The 17,812-nt window shown below is 46.7% G+C and overlaps 1 protein-coding gene across 2 annotated transcripts in view; it reads right to left on the minus strand.

Moving 5' to 3' along the window:
• Nucleotides 1-17,812, minus strand: part of SLC39A11 (solute carrier family 39 member 11) — a 382,284-nt gene that overhangs the window by 363,924 nt on the left and 548 nt on the right. Inside the window, exon 1 of one of the 2 annotated variants that reach the window (XM_081220293.1) lies at nucleotides 17,621-17,703. The exons of the other annotated variant lie outside the window; for it this stretch is intronic. The gene's annotated coding sequence lies outside the window, so the exon portion shown is untranslated. Of the gene's footprint in view, nucleotides 1-17,620; nucleotides 17,704-17,812 lie in introns of those variants that run through there. 2 annotated transcript variants of the gene reach the window in all.

A 17,812-nucleotide genomic window follows, 5' to 3' on the forward strand; every position in this document is an offset into this window, starting at 1 on the left:
TATCTTTTGGGCAAGACCTCCAATGCAGAGATTCTCCAAGCCTTTCAACTGAGGAAGAGAACTAGAATCTGACTAACTCATTTGAAGTCTAAGGATATTGAGTCTTTTTTTTTTGCAGTATGCGGGCCTCTCACTGCCGTGGCCTCTCCCGTTGCGGAGCACAGGCTACAGACGCACAGGCTCAGCGGCCGTGGCTCACGGGCCCAGCCACTCCGCGGCATGTGGGATCTTCCCGGACCAGGGCACGAACCCATGTCCCCTGCCTTGGCAGGCAGACTCTCAACCACTGCATGACCAGGGAAGCCCTTGAGTCATTTTTTTCTGGTAGGGGAGAGGGACATTGTGCCTGCAGTAATTTTTCACCTGGAGGATTCCATGCCAGGTCACACACTGCACACCTAGCCCCAGCAAGCTGTCCCTGCAATAACACCTCAAAATTTAAAAAAAAAACAGGGTTGGCAAAAGGGTTATCATCCCCACTAGTCAACCAACCTAAAGTGCAGGTCCTGCTCACAGCAATAATTTTGTATAAGAAAAACAAGACAACTTCTTTGCAGAAAAGTCACTCCAAATAATTTTTAAATTGATTCTCATCAAGGACAGTGTTTTCACAGGCCTTCCCCCCCTGCCGCCATGCTTCCTAATGCAAATCTTAGGTTGAACATTTTGGGGGAAGCTGAGATGCTCGGCCACCGAGAAAATGAATCACAATTCTCCTCAGCCGTGAACACACTTCCACGAAAGAGTGTCTTCAAGATAAAAGAAGTCCTCCCTTCATCCGCCGATCCCACCGCAGTCCATTTCCATGGCTCGGGATGCCTACATCAGCTTGTCTCGTGCATTTTAAGTACCAGCCAGTATGTGATGGGGAAGAATGTCTTCTTACAGCCTTTTTTGATGAACAGGAGTCTCCAGGGTTCATTCTCAAGATTATCTAAAGTTAGCTTAGTCCCAGTTGCACTGCCAACTTGGGAGTCTAGACACTTGTGGAGCAAAGGCTCAGACTGGATGAAGACTCACTCTGGCTTCCACTTAAACGGTTTTTTTGCAGATTAAAATAGTCTCCTACATTCCAATAGTACACACACAGAGCAATGAACAGTTCATGAAAAAGATGATGGAGACATCGAATTTCTGACTGAAGGAGATAATATTAAAGTTGATGATAGAGGTTCGTACAAAGAAGGCAAGAACTGGCTCGAAAAGAAGGACGTGGTGGGGAGAGCCAGAGGGCTTTTACCATATGTTGGTACTGTCACCATCATAATGAATGACTATCCAAAATTCAAGTGTGCTGTTTTGGCTGTAATGGGTGCATGTGTGTCACTAAAACGTGAATCCTAGAATGAAAAGAAGCTCCTGGGACCAGACTCAAATAAGATCTGTGGAAAAAGAGAAAAAGTAATATATTTGACATGTTCCACTTTCTGTATAAAAGGAAACGATGTGGAGACGTTTTTGTCTTGCTCGAATAAATGATTCATCAGTTAACAAACTAAAATAAAATAGTCCCCTAAAGAGCTCTCCCAGGTGGATGGGCCCTGCACTGTTTATCGCAGGCTCGTTCCGGGAAGCGACAGACCACAGCTGTTTCACTGTCCTTCTCTCCTGCACCTTCACGCGACCCCCTCTGCCTGCTCCCAGCTCCAAGGGCTTGAGGACTGGAAGGTGGCACCCGTCGCATCCTCAGCCACGCGGCGTGTTGCTGGGGGCTATCTCTGCAACCAAGGAAACCCATTCCTCCTCAATCTTGAACAGAACAGCTCTAGAACAGCCGAGCAGACCCAAAATCTGGTTTGCCATCGGCAACATGGTTCTGGGCTGTTGGGCCAACAGGGAGATGGGTATTTAGAGGGTCTGGGATCTCGAGGGCTTCCTTACAGCCTCCGGGACTGATAAAGTAAATCCTAATTGCTAGAGAAGAACCAAAGCAAGGCACGGAAGTGGCAGCTCCATTCTTAAAGGGTGTCAAGGTCAGTAAGGGTCCAGAGGTGCAGTCAAGACGGGGCATGGGCTGCCTTCAAGCAGCCCACATTTCTTAAAACTTAGCCTATCAGAGTTCGTTTCCTTTATTTCCTCTGTCCATCTTTCCAAATAGTGTTCTCTAATATTTACATTTAAAATTGGAAAATTTTGAAAGGATTTCTCCTTTTGAGCATTCCACCTGCCCACCTTTAAATAGAGAGGGACACTTCATTTTCAGAAAATGAGGCTGGGGGACTTCCCTGGTGGTCCAGTGGTTAAGACTCTGAGCTCCCAGTGCAGGGGACCTGGGCTCAATCCCTGGTCGGGGAACTAGATCCCGCATACGTGCCACAACTAAGACCCAGCGCAGTCAAATAAATAAATATTTTTAAATTTTAATTTATTATTTTTGGCTGCGTTGGGTCTTTGCTGCTGGGTGCAGGCTTTCTCTAGTTGCGGTGAGCGGGGGCTACTCTTCGTTGCGGTACGCGGGCTTCTCATTGCGGTGGCTTCTCTTGTTGCGGAGCAAGGGCTCTAGGCGCGCGGGCTCAGTGGTTGTGGCGCACAGGCTTAGTTGCTCCGCGGCATGTGGGATCTTCCCAGACCAGGGCTTGAACCCGTGTCTCCTGCATTGGCAGGTGGATTCTTAACCACTGCGCCACCAGGGAAGCCCTAAATAAATATTTTTTTAACAATGAGGCTGGGAACGGATTTTGAAGGAAACAGCAGAGAGGCATGTGCTCCTGCAGGTGGATGGTCCAGAGCCAGGCCTCGTGCATTCTTCTTCCCCGTCTCTCCATCCTTTCCATCACTGCGCAGCCTCAGACAGAAGCAGTTTAATACGTGGTTGAGCGGGAGGACAAGGTTCCCAATTAGAACCACCTGCTGACGAGGACTGGTTTCCCATCTGTGTGGAGGAGGAAACCAGCCAGCGCAGCCCCACTGGGCCACCGAGCTCACCCTATCTGATCCCGAGTAGGCTGCACAGCAGCAACGAACACAACGTCGTAAAGCAACTACACTCCAATAAAAATTTACAGAAAGAAAGTAACGGCAGACGATTCGACTACCCAGAATGACCTGAAAGCTTTTTCCCCAGGAAGAGTCTCTGTTCGAGTTTCCAGCAGCCTGGGAACCATCTCACTAGGGAAGAACAGAGTGCGGAGTGTGTGGTGTTGACGTTTAGAACGTGGTGAAGATCGTCTAGTGGGCAGTGCCTCTCTCCTAAATTATCCTTCACACCTCTTCCATTGTTAATCTATCCATCACTCCCCAGCTGTCACTCACCGTAAACAACAGCAGGTCTTGACAAACAGTAGATCAATCATCCTCAAAGGAGACTGAAGACTCTTCACACACACTCTCACGTGCAATCCACCCCCTTTTCTGTTCCTTTAAGAGGTCCCAGCATTGTTCCTGGCCCCCCCTTTCTGAAGGTGGTGGAGATAAAGAAATTCCTTCCATGTTCTATGCATATGAGGAAAACCGGGACATCCAGAAAAAGCCTTCAGCAGTCCCAACGGCAAAAACAGTTTAAATCATGTGCCATGATGGATGGTTTTAATATGCCGAGCATAGGTGTGCACAGAAGCTAGGTATTTTTACTATTCTCATGATATCTTGAATGTGGTTATTTTTGCTAATACGTCATTCCTGCGCGTCCAGTATTTAGACAAAATAGCTAATACTGCTTGTGTCTTCAAATAAGCTGCACCAGCCTTGGTAATTGCATGTGTTTCCTGTCAGATAAATTTACCTCGATCTTTGCTGTTCTAATTGATTCTATATACTAGAAAGCAGAAAGCTAATATATTTTTAGTGACTTTATTTATTTTTGCAAGTGTATTTTTTTATAAACTGCCTTCACATGAAATCACACTCTCGGTTAAGGGACTTAGGGTGAAGTCTGTTCAAGAGGCCAGCTATGCGGACTCACCTCGGTTCCCACCTACTTCTGGAAAAGACTTTAGAGATGCAGGAAAATGGGCCAGGGTCCTAGGTGATGTAACCCACACTCCCCAGGTTTCCTAAAACACGGAACTGTAAACTTTAGAATTTTACAATTTATCTTAAAACTCCCAGCCCCCAAAAGAATGTACAAAACATTCTCTAGATGTCTTAGCAATCATTTGTCCAGTAGCAAAAGAAAAAAAAAAGGCTTAAAAACAACCAGTGAGTCCCATTTTGTTCACAGACAGTTTTTAACGGCCTCATCTGATTTCTTCCAGATTTTGTAACCTGATTTAAATAGCATGACTAAGTCATTGTAAAGCAGATGATGAAAGGGATGCTCTAAAAATGTCATAAAGACATGTCAGCTTTGCTGACAGCAAAACTTATGACAGAGAAATGGCAAGAGTTTTAAAATCAGGTCAAAGAAAATGACTTTTTATCACCTTCTCATCATTTCTTTCACTCAAAATCAAAACATAACAAAAATTTCCAGGTGCTTAAAACAGAATCTTAACTATGAATTAGACTGTTGAAATCAGAAAAGAAAATTAGCTAACTTTTGGATGCACTGAGTCCTGTTCTAAGCACTTTATATTCATCATTGCATTCAGTTACCACAAGAGCTCTATGAAGTAGGTCCAACTGTTACCCCCATTCTATCGATGAGGAAACTGAGGCATAGAGTACTTACATCACTTGCCCAGAACCTGATTTCTTGACCACATCACTGCACTTCCACCTATGGGAGGTGTGACCTGGAGCCTGGGCCTGACACTCCCAAGCCCCTGCCTCCCTGTCTGCAAAACAGGGATCACGCCACCTACCTCCCAGAGTGGTGTAAAGACTGCCTGAAAAAAAAATATTTTAAATAATTTATCACATCACCAGGTACACAGGGGTGTCCAGTAAACATGAAATTCCCCTCACCTTGAATCGCAGCAAGAGAAGACCAGAAACTTTTGGGTTATTAAACCACCAACGATTTTCCAAATTGACTAATATTAAACCATGGCTGGTTTTCCTGCCATTAGGAAAGCTCAGCTGGCACTAACGCAACCGACCATGTGATGAAAGGTGAAAGCAAGTCCGGTGCAGAAAAGTAAATGCACTATGTGTCTGCCGATAAGGTGCTACACGATTTCTATCTACACAGAGTGTTCCTTTCTGGCTAGAGGGCTTTCCTCCTCGGCTAAGCCTAACTGAACTTCAGTCTCTGCCCGAATGGACCAGGGATATAACGTCTCACCTCTGTAAACAGAGCCTCATATTGTCCAAGTGTTCTAGAAACTTAGGGTTCACGGCATGTTCTAAATATCTGAGTTCTTTGTTCTTCCTCCAGGGTGAAAACGTGGTTTGGCCTGGGGCCTGGTGCTAGGCAGAGGGAGAGGATCACGCCGTTAATCCAGGTCTATAACCATCTGTATCGCTCACGGGTCCAGCTGGAAACAGATGGCGCACTCAGAGGGGTTTAACTAAAATGAATATAATGAAGGAGCTGCGTACAGAGGGATGGGGAGGTGTCAGGGAATCAGCAAGAGATGGATGAGGAGCCCGGAGACCAGGTGAGGAAGGAAGACTTCACCAGCCGAGTGAGAGCAGAAGCCATGAGGAAGGTAAGACCCAACGGGAGCTGTGCCTGTAAAGTAAACCGGCCAGGATCGCAGTGCATCCTTTTGCTCTCCTCCTGAGACAGCCTGGGACCTGGGACCTGGGGCCCTTTGCTGCACTGCTTGAGACAGGCTGGGACCTGGGGCCCTTTGCTGCACTGCTTGCCCCGGAACACGTCTCCTCAAGCAACAAAACACAAAGAAACTGTAAGGAACTAAAAATAACTGTGTGCATGGGCAGTTGGGGCAAATTATGAACAACAAGATACAAAAAGACCAAAAACAACTGACACTTCTGAGGGGCTGGGAGCAAAAACAGGGTGTCGGGAGCAAAAGCAGGGTACTGTGCAGGCCACCTGCACACAGCACCACCAAGGGGGTGGGCAAAACCCCCAAGCCACCCCTCCAGCCCGACCCCTGGATATACTCCACCCTCACCCCATATAAGGAACCAGCTCAAAGGGTGAGTGAGCAGGGGAACCTGTTACTTGTTTTCACTCTCCGCTGCTGCAGCAGGGACCCCAATAAAGCCTTGCCTGAATTTCTTGTCTGGCCTCTGATCAATTTCTATCGATTAAGGAGGCCAAGAATCCTGGTCGGGAACACTCCCGTGGCTGAATTCAACCAGAGCTGGAAGGTAAGAGGGCCAAAGGAGGTAGTGCAGAGAGGGCAGCCTCCAGAGAGGGGCACAGAACGGATGGGGTGAGGGATGGAGAATCAGGATGTGGCCCCTCCTGAGACACCCCCCTTCCTCGGATCCCAGCACTCTCAAAGCTGCCCACCGTCTACTGGAATAGCTGGAGCAGGCTCATTAAAACTTCCACCGAGGTACAGGCATAACTGAGAGGCCCTCGGGGCCTTCCAACGTTAAAAGCACTCTCTAAATTCCGAGAAGAAAAACTGGATTTTCAGAATATAACCACTGGACAGCTTGGGAGCTGCAGAGGGGATGAAAGATTAGAGCAACACCCGCTCACACAGGATTCCAGGTGGTCAATACCCAAAGATTCTGCTTTGGGCACGGCCGATGCAGAATGCACCTTCATGATCTCCCTTTGCAAGATGTAAACTCATCAGCACGACTTTTCAAATTCCAAGGTCAAGTAGTGCACTCTTCCACAACCACCACCTATACCAAAAGCGTATCAAAAAGCCCAGGCTATTCAATACATTTTAGTCAACTGGTGGCATTTTCCCCCAAACTCTATTTGCAAGTACCCAAATTGCAAATTTTCTGGAGCCTGAGGATTCAGTCTTTTATCATCCAGCCTTGGGCCAAGCAAGTTGTTTCTGATTTACCTAGTACAACTTCAAATACAACAAAAACAAACAAACTTCATGTCCCAGTAGAAATAGAGCTTCCTGCAAGCATACCTCCTCCTAAAACCCTGCAGTTTCCTCAGGGATCTGATTTCCCCAGTCGGAGCCTTTGAACTCTCAATGTGCTAAGACCTCCTTAGTTGACATTTATAATTTTAGGTTGTGTGAATCCCAGGATGGGACGTGATCCTGACAATGGCTCATCCCTAGGAAAGGTAGACTTGAAAACTGCTTCCTCCCAAGTTATTTCTCCAGTTATGCTGTATCCAAGAGGGAAATATCCCACCAAACCGTCATCATTACAGCTGAATATTCTCAGGAGGCAGCTACGGGTGCCTGGCCACAGTACTTCTCTAGGTAAGGAAAGGGCAGGATTACTGTAATAAAACAACTTCTCTTATAGATCTGTCCTTAAGTTGAAAACATTCAGCCACACTGGAAGGGACCACCTTCCCTTGAACTTATCCTGACCCTCAGGATTGCTGTCCTGGAGTAACAACGTGTATGAACACACTCATACATAGCCCAGAAGCAACAGGATAAGGGAATAAGAAGGTTAAATGGACAGGAGTCTATTCTAATTCCATAAGTAACATTCAAAAGCCCAAAGAGGGGCTTCCCTGGTGGCGCAGTGGTTAAGAATCCGCCTGCCAATGCCAGGGACACAGGTTCAAGCCCTGGTCCGGGAAGATTCCACATGCTGAGGAGTAACTGAGCCCATGCGCCACAACTACTGAGCCCCCGTGCCTAGAGCCCATGCTCCACAACGAGAAGCCACCGCAATGAGAAGCCTGCGCACCGCAACGAAGAGTAGCCCCTACTCGCCGCAACTAGAGAAAAAGCCCGCGTGCAGCACCAAAGACCCAACGCAGCCAAAAATAAATAAATAAGTAAAATAAATAAATTTATTTTTTAAAAATTCCAAAGAATTCACATATTTTGGGGGAGACGGGAGGGCTGATCAGATTATGAATTAATTCAACATTTCTGAAATTAGAGTAATGAATCTATTCCTTTCTTTCATAGGAATTCTAAGGTAAGGTATACTTTGAATATTTACAGATTTGTCAGCATACCAATAAATTACTTTGCTACACAGTTAAATTATTGTTCATGCACTCAGCAAGTATTGAATGTCTGCTGTGTGTCAGACACTGTTCTAGAAGCTGGGAATTTGATGAGATAAAAGACAGATGAGATCTCTGCTTTTTGTTGTAGGGGAGACACTCAACAAACAAAAGCACAAATAAATGAACATGTAATCACAACACAGTGACAAATGCTATGATAAAAATACATAGACAGTAGAGCGGTTCCTAAGGTCATGGACCCCAGAGCCAGACAGCCTGGTTTATATCTCAGCTCTGCTACTTGCTCAATCATTTGGGGAAAATTATACAATCTCCCTTGGCCCCAATTTCCTCTTCAATAAAGTGGAGATAAGAACAGGATCTAATACAAATAGATGGAGAGATATACCATGTTCTTGGATTGGAAAAATCAACATTGTGAAAATGACTCTACTACCCAAAGCATTCTACAGATTCAATGCAATTCTTATCAAACTACCACTGGTATTTTTCACAGAACTAGAACAAAAAATTTCACAATTTGTATGGAAACACAAAAGACCCCGAATAGCCAAAGCAATCCTGAGAACAAAAAACAGAGCTGGAGGAATCAGGCTCCCTGACTTCAGACTATACTACAAAGCTACAGTAATCAAGACAGTATGGTACTGGCACAAAAACAGAAAGACAGATCAATGGAACAGGACAGAAAGCCCAGAGATAAACCCACGCACATATGGTCACCTTATCTTTGATAAAGGAGGGAGGAATGTACAGTGGAGAAAGGACAGCCTCTTCAATAAGTGGTGCTGGGAAAACTGGACAGGTACATGTAAAAGTATGAGATTAGATCACTCCCTAACACCATACACAAAAATAAGCTCAAGGGGCTTCCCTGGTGGCGCAGTGGTTGAGAGTCTGCCTGCCGATGCAGGGGACAGGGGTTCGAGCCCTGGTCTGGGAGGATCCCACATGCCGCGGAGCAACTAGCCCCGTGAGCCACAAATACCGAGCCTGCGCGTCTGGAGCCTGTGCTTCGCAACGAGAGGCTGCGATAGTGAGAGGCCCGTGCACCGCGATGAGGAGTGGCCCCCACTTGCCGCAACTAGAGAAAGCCCTCACACAGAAACGAAGAGCCAACACAGCCATAAATAAATGAATAAACAAATAAATAAATAAAAATTAACAAAAAAAGATTGGTGCATTTCATTGCATGTTCAAAAGAGAAAAAAAAAAAAAAGCTCAAAATGGATTAAAGACCTAAATGTAAGGCCAGAAACTATCAAACTCTTAGAGGAAAACATAGGCAGAACACTCTATGACATAAATCACATCAAGATCCTTTTTGACCCACCTCCTAGAGAAATGGAAATAAAAACAAAAATAAACAAATGGGACCTAATGAGACTTCAAAGCTTTTGCACAGCAAAGGAAACCATAAACAAGACCAAAAGACAACCCTCAGAATGGGAGAAAATATTTGCAAATGAAGCAACTGACAAAGGATTAATCTCCAAAACTTACAAGCAGCTCATGCAGCTCAATAACAACAAAAAAACAACCCAATCCAAAAATGGGCAGAAGACCTAAATAGACATTTCTCCAAAGAAGATATACAGACTGCCAACAAACACATGAAAGAATGCTCAACATCTTTAATCATGAGAGGAATGCAAATCAAAACTACAATGAGATATCATCTCACACCAGTCAGAATGGCCATTATCAAAAAATCTAGAAACAATAAATGCTGGAGAGGGTGTAGAGAAAAGGGAACACTCTTGCACTGCTGGTGGGAATGTGAATTGGTACAGTCACTATGGAGAACAGTATGGAGGTTCCTTAAAAAACTACTAATAGAACTACCATATGACCCAGCAATCCCACTACTGGGCATATACTCTTGAGAAAACCACAATTCAAAAAGAGTCATGTACCAAAATGTTCATTGCAGCTCTATTTACCATAGCCAAGAGATGGAAACAACCTAAGTGTCCATCATCGGATGAATGGATAAAGAAGATGTGGCACATATATACAATGGAATATTACTCAGCCATAAAAACAAACGAAATTGAGCTCTTTGTAATGGATGGACCTAGAGTCTGTCATACAGAGTGAAGTAAGTCAGAAAGAGAAAGACAAATACTGTATGCTAACACATATATATGGAATTTAAGAAAAAAAAAAGTCATGAAGAACCTAGGGGTAAGACAGGAATAAAGACACAGACCTACTAGAGAATGGACTTGAGGATATGGGGAGGGGGAAGGGTAAGCTGTGACAAAGTGAAAGAGAGGCATGGACAAATATACACTACCAAATGTAAAATAGATAGCTAGTGGGAAGCAGCCGCATAGCACAAGGAGATCAGCTAGGTGGTTTGTGACCACCTAGAGGGGTGGGATAGGGAGGGTGGGAGGGAGGGAGACGCAAGAGGGAAGAAATATGGGAACATATGTATATGTATAACTGATGCACTTTGTTATAAAGCAGAAACTAACACACCATTGTAAAGCAATTATACTCCAATAAAGATGTAAAAAAAAAAAAAAAAAGAACAGGATCTAGTTCAGAGGGCTTTTTGTGAGAACTGAATAAGGTAATTCATATTCAGAGTTTTTAACACTGGCTGACATTTAGTGAGCACTTTATAAACGTTAACGTTTCCTACTTTAGATTGGGGTGGCCCAGGCAGGCTTCTCAGAGGAGGCAACCACCATGTGAAGATCTGGTAAAAGAAATAGCCAGAGCAAAGGCCTTAGAAAAGAGTGAACCAAGCCTTGTTTATGAAACAGAAAGAAGACCAGTAAGGCTGGAATAGAGCGAGAGAGGGGTGGGATCGGATGGGGCCAGGTCATGCAGGGTCTTGAAGGTCTTTGACAGGAGGTGGAACCTGACCCAGAGGGCTGGGAAGCCACTGGAGGTTTGAAGCAGGGGACACACAAGGCCTGATTTATACTTTTGAAAGATTCAGCTTGCTTTTATAGTGAGGAGAGTCACTAAAGGGACAGGAGTAGAAACAGGGAGAATTAGAAGGTAATTTGAGGGACTTCTCCAGCAGTCCAGTGGTTAAGACTCGTGCTTTCACTGCAGGGGGCGCGGGTTCGATCACTGCTCTGGGAACTAAGATCCTGCGTGCCACGTGGGGTGGCCAAAAAAAAAAAACTAAAAGAAAAAGAAAGGTAATCCGAGTGGCTCAGATGAGAAGCTGATGACCTGGACTCGGGTAGTGACAGTGGAGATGGAAAAGGACAGGGATATATTTTGGATCTGGGGTCAGCAAACTATTGTCCATGGGCCAAAACTGGCCCTCTGCCTGCTTTTGTCAATGAAATGTTATTGGAACTCAGCCACGCCCATTCATTTACGTACTGTCTACTGGGGATTTCCTGCTACAGTGGCCTTGTAGAATAGTTGTAATGGAGACCACAGGGCCTGCAAAACCCATTGACTATCTGCCTCTTCATAGTTTAATTGCATCAACCCCTGCTTTGGAGGAAGAGTCTATAGGATTTGTAGATGGACTGGGTGTGGATAGTGAGAGAGAGGGATGGAGGATTATTCCTGGGTTTTAGCCAGGAATAACTGCGTGGTGCCACTTCCTGAGATAGTGACTTGGAGAAGAGTTCAGGATGGATGGCAGGAAGAGAATTATTATTTTGGACGTGTTAGATTTGAGACTTCTCTTAGACATCCAAGTAGAGAGTCTAAGGAGGTGGCTAGATGTATATATAATCCAGGAGCACAGGGCTGGAGTAACAAATGTCGGAGTCATCTGCAAACATCTGTTCCGTTCTCTCCATTTCCACTGCCATCACAATTTCCATCTGAACCACTGGAGTAACCCTGTAACTCTTTAGGCGATAGGACAGGATGGAATCACCTAGACAGGGATTGAAGACCAAGAAGAGACCAGTGCTAAGGCTTGAGCCTGGGTCCATCCAACATTAGGAGGTCACACAAAGGAAGAAGAGCCAGCAAAAGTGATTGAGAAGACAGGCCTAGTGAGGTAAGAGGAAAGCTAGTGGAGCGTGTCTTAAGAGAAATCAAAAGGCAACTGTGTCAACAAGGGGCAGGTCAGCCGTGCTGCTGAAAGGTCCAAAAACTGAGAAGTCACTACCGAAACTGACAAGATGGGGAGGGAGGTCTTTTAGTGGATGCAGTGATGATGCGAGGATCCCTAATGGATGGAGTTGGAGAAGAGAATGGGAGGCGCCTTGTGGAGACAGCAATGACCAAAGGACAAGACCATCCGTTGTGATGAGGAAAGGAGAAATGGGCGGGGGCTGGAAGGAGACTGGGAGACAAAAGAGCATGTTTACAGAACAGGAGACACTAGGGAATATTTCTGAGATGATGGGAACAATCTAGCTGAGAAGGAGAAAATTATGGAGGAGAGAGAAGGGGGTGAGATCTTTGAGAGGTGGGAGGGGTGAGACCCAGAGTTAGATTTAGTAGATTTAACATGAGGACTTTCCTGATTACTTCTGTTTTCTCCATACCTGTGAGAAGGCTCATCAGCTAGGGTGGAATGGTGGGGAAGGGGGAAAGACAGTGTAGGAGACTTGAAAAGAAGTGAGAGCTTGTGTCAGAATCACTGGCTTTTCATCAGATACCTTTTATATCCTCCACAGCATCCAACACAGAGCTAGTTACAACAGGAGGTACTCAAATACACACTAATTTAGGGTAAAATGCTCGGAGTGTGATTTTTCGATATCACTCTTTTTTGCGGTACAGGGGCCTCTCACCACTGTGGCCTCTCCCGTTGCGGAGCACAGGCTCCAGACACGCAGGCTCAGCGGCCATGGCTCACGGGCCCAGCCGCTCCGCGGCATGTGGGATCCTCCCGGACCGGGGCACAAACCCGTGTCCCCTGCATCGGTAGGCGGACTCTCAACCACTGCGCCACCAGGGAAGCCCCGATATCACCCTTTCTAGTCAAGGTGTTGAGAATGTGTGTAGCCCAGACATCCAGGCTCCCTCTATCAGGTGTGACGCCTGCCGGGCTATTTGTTGAAGGCAGGGTCTCAGTTATCTGCAAACAGTTAAGTCAAATAACCATCCCTTCTATGACAAATGTCACCTCCAGGTGACACAGACTGATAGACATTGACATGAAGATGTTAAGACTACCTCTCGTGAGGCTCTCTTATCCCGTTGGCATGTCAGCCAAGGGAAGGGCAAACACCAAATGTCTCAATCACATGGGGCGGCAGTGCGTAACTCAATCTTCTGTCCGGCCCCTCACACTCCTTTTACTGACACAGTCTATCCCCTACCAGATCAAATTTCCCTTTCTTTGCTTTGCCCTCTGTTAATTTGTTGTCAGATTCCTCTCCGTTTTCTTTTTCTACCATCTTGCTTTCTCCCTTGCCATTTCTCCGAGCTGAGCCCGAGTTAAATTTATTTTAATTTTCCTCAGTTACTCTGGCTCTTCCATTTATCATCTCTCCTCTGGTGTGCCCAGCCCCCATTCCCTCTTCATCCTATGAGAAAACAGGCTTCCCTCCAACATCATCCGAGTACAGACAGATGTAAGACTCAGCAGCTTCACGGTTCATACTGCACACTGACAGGCCAGAGACGCAGCTACCTTCCCTAAAAGAAGAGGTATTGAAACAAGGCATCGAAGGGGCTGTGACATAGGTGAAAACTGTCTTACTGCTTTTAGTATTTCAGCTATTAGGCAACTGATGGCAAAAGATTATTTTGCCTTTTCCAATGCATCCTTTGAGCAGATACTTTGTGCTTATGTGACATATATGTATGACGCCATTCACTCATTTTGCAAATATTTATTGAATCATTTAGTCAGGGAGCCAAGGTCCAGATGCTAGACCACATGATGCATAAAAGGAGGAGGACATGTGGTAGCTGCAAAAATCTGTTTTCAAAAAACCATTCTATTTTAGGCATGATGCTGGCTTGCTTGCTATATTTCTATTAAAAAGTAGGGAGAAATCCGCCCCCTCAATGTTCTGAGTGAGATAACAGTGCTGATGGGCCCAGAGAAAGTGAAACTATCAGAACACGCTCCCAGTTTTAAAAGACAGCCCTCGAGCATGCCGACAACTTGGCTCCCAGGCATGGCCACCCCATGTGTCATCTGCCCCCCAAATCACTGGAGAGCCGCTCCAGCTTGGGTCCCCCAACTGCCTGTGCTTTTCTTTTTTTAATAAATTTATTTTTTAAATTTATTTTTGGCTGCGTTGGGTCTTCACCGCTGTGCGCGGGCTTTCTCTAGTTGCTGCGAGCCAGGGCTACTCTTCTTCTCACTGCGGTGGCTTCTCTTGTTGCGGAGCACGGGCTCTAGGCACACGGGCTTCAGTAGTTGTGGCTCGCAGGCTCAGTAGTTGTGGCTCACAGGCTCTAGAGCGCAGGCTCAGTAGTTGTGGCGCATGGGCTTAGCTGCTCCGCGGCATGTGGGATCTTCCTGGGCCAGGGATCGAACCTGTGTCCCCTGCGCTGGCAGGCGGATTCTTAACCACTGCACCACCAGGGAAGTCCCTGCTTGTACTTGTAAAGCCCCACCTTTAGGCAAAGGGCAGGAGGCAGTGTGGGTACCATCTGAATTTTGCTTCAGAATTGTTTGGCTCTTCTGGCTCTTGATGTTCTGAAATTTTCTTTGAAGCTAACAATACAACAAAGATCAAGGACTGTAGAGTCAAACTAACTGGGATCTGAAGACACACTCTGCCGCTGGCTACCTGTGTAATCTCAGACGGACGCCTTAGTCCTGCTGGACCTTGTTTTACCAATCAAATGAGTGTAAGACCACCTATGCTATAGAATTATTGCGAGAATTAAAAGATATATGCAGAGTGCCTAGGTGGTGCTCCAAACCACAGCTATTATAACTGGCAGAATGCCTAGGTTTGACTTCAGGAGCCCAGGGTGATCTACACGTAATCTCTCGAACTTAAATACTGGATGCTTAAAATTCTACCCAAAAAGATTTAACGTGAAAGGAAGAAAATCTGACATCAAGAGCTGCCACAAGATACACACATACGCACTCATCTCTAAGCCAAAATTAAAAGATGGCAATAAAACGAGGAGGTGCTCTTACTTGTGTGCCTCCCTGAGACAAAAAAAAAAAAAAAAAAAATGAGTTCTCATCTCTGCCCCTGGTTCAGCCCAGTGCCTTGCCCAGCTCCTGAAGCCGAGCTCTTTGCCCACATCCTGGTTTTATGGGGCGACAACGCAGAAGGCGTTAGAAGAAAGGGCTGCCTCTTCAATGCCGGGGGAATGGGAAAGGAGATGTGGGGAATAAAGAGTCGAAGACACAGAGCTTTCGCAGCACCCAGGCAAGAAGCCGGTTTGGTAACAGCCTCTGTTAGGCACTTGGATCTGCAAGCAGAAGAGCAACAGTGGCATCTTCAGGGCAGCCCGGTGAACTTGGCTAGGGAAGCAGAGAGAAGGGGTAGGGAAAGCCCTGCCTTCAGAACACACTCTGCGGTGATGTCAGCTGACGAGCTTGCCTTTCCTCTACCTGAAATGACAGGTGTGTGCGCAAGTGCCGGCCACCCGGTGCAAACCCTAGCTGATTGTTCACATTTCTCCCTCTTGCCGTTTGAAAGAGGCCAGCCAAACTCTCGTGGAGCTGGAAACTCGGGGAGTCTGAGTCAGTTAGGGTCTCTAAGGCAAGCAATTGAAAGTGTTTTTGCTTTCCAAAGAAATGAAATTTATCAATAAGTTATCAGACGACTCATAGAATCTCTGGGAAAGTTGGGGAACCAGGCTCAGCGAACAGACAGGGACAAAGGGAAGCTAACCTTCAGAACCCGACATCATTGTGGTCACCCATAGCTGTCACCAGCACCACCGCCGGCACTGGCAGCTGAGCGCTGCAGCTGGATTCAATGTCTCTGGTGCCCCTGGAGACTGGATGTTTGCAGGGGACGCTTCTGTCACCATCAAAACGAAGTCTCCACTGTCCCTGTTCCTTGACATCACTAGCTCTCCATCTATAAAGTCCTAGGTGGGACTTGCCTGGTGGCCCACTGGTTAAGAATCCGCCTGCCAATGCAGGCGACACGGGTTTGAGCCCTGGTCCGGGAAAATCCACATGCCGCGGAGCAGCTAAACCCATAAGCCACAACTACTGAAGCCCACGCGCCTAGAGCCCGTGCTCTGCAACAAGAGAAGCCACCGCAGTGAGAAGCCCACACACCGCAATGAAGGGTAGCCCCCACTCGCCGCAACCAGAGAAAGCCTGCACGCAGCAACGAAGACCCAATGCAGCCATAAATGAATGAATGAATGAATGAATGAGTAGTAGCTTTATAAAAAAAATAATAAAGTCCTAGGTGGTTGTGTCTGATTGGCTGATCCCAGCTCAGCTGTAAGGGGAACAGATCTTGCCGTAAGGCGGTAATTTTCTCAAACACAGAAAAGAGGTTCTGCAGGTGGTGGGAAGTCAAACACCAACAAGTGTCCCTACAGAATATGGCACTGCAGTGACAGCAAAGTGCACTCCTGCCACCAGGGAGTGCTCTGAGTTTGTGGGAAGTTGTGTGACAAAGTAGAAAAGGAATTCAGAATTCTAGGTCTAAGGGCTGATTCTGTCCCTTAGTAACCATGTGACTTGGGCAGGAATAAATAAGCTTCTCTGGTTTTTTGTCATGCATAGAATAACTATTCCTACCTACTCTGCAGGGCTGAAGTGTATCGGAGCATTTTGTGGACAGGCTTTGAAAATGACACTGAGTAAAATCTGTTTGCCTCTCTGGGGCCCAGGTTATGCACCTGTAAAATTCCCTAGATTGTCGGGCTACTGTGAGGTAAACTAGAATATTATAAATGAATGGTTTATTTACAGGATTCACCTCAAAATAATGGAGGTGGTGGGAGGGAGAGGTAGCGGGTAGGGATATACATGAGACTGACCGTGACTTAGTAAGTATAAAACCCAGCAGGTGGGCCCATTATACCATTCTCTCTACATTAGTGTGGATATGAAATCTTCAATAATAAATGCTTTTTTTTAATGAAGGGTCTGGGAAATACTTAGAAGAGACAGGCCACACTCTCCAAGTTTCATTATCACTGAGTCAGTGTTAGGCGTCCTCCCCCCAACCCGGCTCCCTTGCCCCACCCCCAGGCGTTGTTTCCTCAGGCAATTGGGTCGTTTCCTCACTGCCCACTACCCTCCTCTCCAGACTGGTGCCAGTGTAAGGTTATATCAGGGAAAACATCTTTGATGGTATAACACTGGTTTGAAACACAAAACGAAAACCCCAAAGAAATAACCAACAACAAAAGAAAACCAGAAGCAAACGAGCGCGCACACACCCCTTAAGGGACAGCCTGTCCCGGCGCTCAGGCCCGGTCCAGAGCGTCTGTGAAGTTACTTTCCAGTGAACAAAAACGGACTCACGCTTCCCTTTTCCTAACATTGCATTCGGTGGATGACCAGAGTAAATAACGAATAACAAGGACGCCCCAGAAGGCTGCACGCCGAGAGCCAGGGGTGAGGGTCCAGCACCTACGGTCAGCATTGTGCGCCCACCCGGCTCCCCAGCCCGGCCAGGACACAGGGGCGGCCGAGGGAGCCTAAGGGAAGGGGACCGGCCGAGAGTGCAACTGCGCCGTCTCAGGAGAAGGACCCCTGTCCCGGGGCCGCGATAGACCTAATGAGGGACCCGAGCATCCCGAGAAGTCGTTACAATCAGACCGCGGGCGCTTGGTTATAATTACCTCCGACTTGGAAAGGCTCCACCGCGCTGGGAGGGGCTTCAGATCCACGAGAGGATGGACCCGCAGAGGAACTGCCAGCCTTCACGAATCAACAACCACAGTTTTCCTTAAAAAAAATGCCGCCTATCGGCGGTCCAGCCCCTCGGCCGCCCCGGTGCGCCCCGAACAAGCATGGCCCTCAGCGGGCCGGAA

Source organism: Mesoplodon bidens, assembly GCF_964165515.1.
Source record: "Mesoplodon bidens genome assembly, chromosome: 19".
Classification (NCBI taxonomy): Eukaryota; Metazoa; Chordata; class Mammalia; order Artiodactyla; family Ziphiidae; genus Mesoplodon; species Mesoplodon bidens.